Source organism: Alligator sinensis, unplaced genomic scaffold, assembly GCF_000455745.1.
Source record: "Alligator sinensis unplaced genomic scaffold, ASM45574v1 scaffold737_1, whole genome shotgun sequence".
Taxonomy (NCBI): domain Eukaryota; kingdom Metazoa; phylum Chordata; order Crocodylia; family Alligatoridae; genus Alligator; species Alligator sinensis.
In genome coordinates, this window is record NW_005841930.1 from 1,401,973 (window position 1) to 1,404,264 (window position 2,292).

A 2,292-nucleotide genomic window follows, 5' to 3' on the forward strand; every position below is an offset into this window, starting at 1 on the left:
AGTGGGTAGGGCCAGTGAGGATCCCCCCCATAGTCCCCTCTCCCCTTCTCCATAGTCCCCTCCCCCTTACTTACCAGCACTGGAGCCCTGGTGCTGCAGCACGCCGCCTGTGCCTCAGCACCAGGGTGAGGGGCCAACCACAGAGATGCTCTGGCAGCCAGAGCATCTCTGTGGAGGACCCAGGCTCTGGTTGCCTCAGGGCATGGTCTGGCATCGTGCCCTGCCCTGATTTTTTTAACTCTTTTTTTTTAGTCCCCTGGATATCCAGGGGTCTAATTTTCTCCCCGTGCTGCAAACTTGCAGTGCGGGGAACATTTTTTCGTTCCCGCACGTGCCTCGTGCAGCCATAATGCCGGAAAAATCTTTTTTTCCCCCTACAGTCTGCTTTCCCAAAAACAAGGTGCATGTCTTATTTGGGGGAGTATGGTATACAAGAAAATATGGCATGGGGGGTTTTTTGCTTTTATACATCTTTATATAGATATTTTCAATAACGCGCATGACTTTACTGAAGCTGTCTGCTCAGTGATTCAATGTTGGATCATTCAATAATCACAACATTAAGCAGTAGTTTACTCCGTAGAGATTGTTTAACTTGTTGACTATAAATGGGTGTGACCATTTCTGGAATGGCAATAAAAGGAGGGCTGTTTGCACTATTGTTTAGAGAAGTCACCTGTTGACTATTAAGTTGTGATAAAAGGTAGAGGGTGATATAAAAAGGAGAAATATCATCTAGGTTTGACTGTATTTACTTCAAGAAACTGCTGAAAACTATGCTGAAAAGCGAACTCACCTGCATAGCTTTACCAGTCAACTTTTCTTAGTATAAACACGGCCTACAAAGACTAAAGAAATCCTGTTTCCACGTTGCCTTGTAATTCTTCTCTCCTTAATGACTGATTCTTGATTGATTTGTCCCTTCTCTGCCTCTCCTCTTTGCCATTCTAAACAAGCTAAAAACAATCCTGTGCTTTATCACCTTACAAGCCCACAGGCAACTGTCTTAATGGTTACTGCTGCAGCTGTGCCCAAGACCAGTCTTGGTTTTATGGTGGCTAAAAAAAGCTGAGCGATAAGATCCTAGCTGAGGTAGGAAATAGGAGAGTTTTCTATAAAAGGATTTATTTTTTTAAAAAGCTTTACAATCTTATTCAAAATCACAATATTAACAAAATTGTATCCTGTCTCTTGTTACACTTGGGAACAGAGAGGTTAATAGTAAAGTACAAGCATAGGTCAGAGGCCTAGAACTGTCCTTTATGGTTAACAACCCAGGCACCCAAACATCAACAAGTGGAGGGTCTTTAAATGTTAACCAAGTAATTAATAGAATACAAGGTAGAAGCAGGCAATTAATTAATTTTTGCATCATCCATGAAGGAAAAATGAAGCCCAAAATATGGTCACAGCTCTAAGTAAGCCTTCCATCCTAGAGCCCTTCATGGCTTCTTGCACTGGATGCCCTTAGGGCTGACATTGGTTGCGAGTAATATTAACTGTACTCACATACATTTTTTCAATCCCAGTGGTGAGATCCATGGCGCAGGAAGTTTTGCCGGGCAGAATCAAAGGCGACAGATCACGTACGTTTGATTAAGTTGTCATGGCTTATCAAGCAAAGTGGCCTGAAATAGTTATTTGAGTCTGGGAAGCAGGAGTAGGTTTGCAGTTCCAGTTTTAATAGAAAAATCTTAAATCCCAAAGGGGTTTGAAGCCAATCTTAGTAGAAACATTAATTTTGACAGGTGACAGTGGCAAAGAGGGATCGTTATGGGATTGTCTACTGAGCTAAATGATCTAGACTAAGGTAACTATTTGAGGGATAACAATAAGCCATTTAGGGAGGTATGAGAAGCTTATAGCAGTAGCTCTTCCTTCTTCATCCACCCCGTTTTGTGTCTTCCAGAGCGAGAGGGACCATCAGGCTGAACAGGGGGGACAAGGCTGAACTCCTCAATGAGTTCTTTGCCTCAGTGTTCCTAAATGAGGGGCAAAACAAGTCTCACAGTGGGATTGTAGAGAGACAACAGCAGGGTGTCAGACCACCAAGTGTTGACCCAGGGATAGTGCAGAGTCACTTGGAAGGACTGGATGCATTTAAGTCGGCAGGCCCGGATGAGCTCCATCCGAGGGTACTGAAGGCACTGGCTGACGTCATTCCACAGCCACTGGTGGTAATATATGAATGCTCGTAGCGCACGGGCCAGGTCCCAGAGGACTGGAAAAGGGCCAACGTGGTCCCCATTTTCAAGAAGGGGAGGAAGGAGGACCCGGGCAACTATAGGTCAG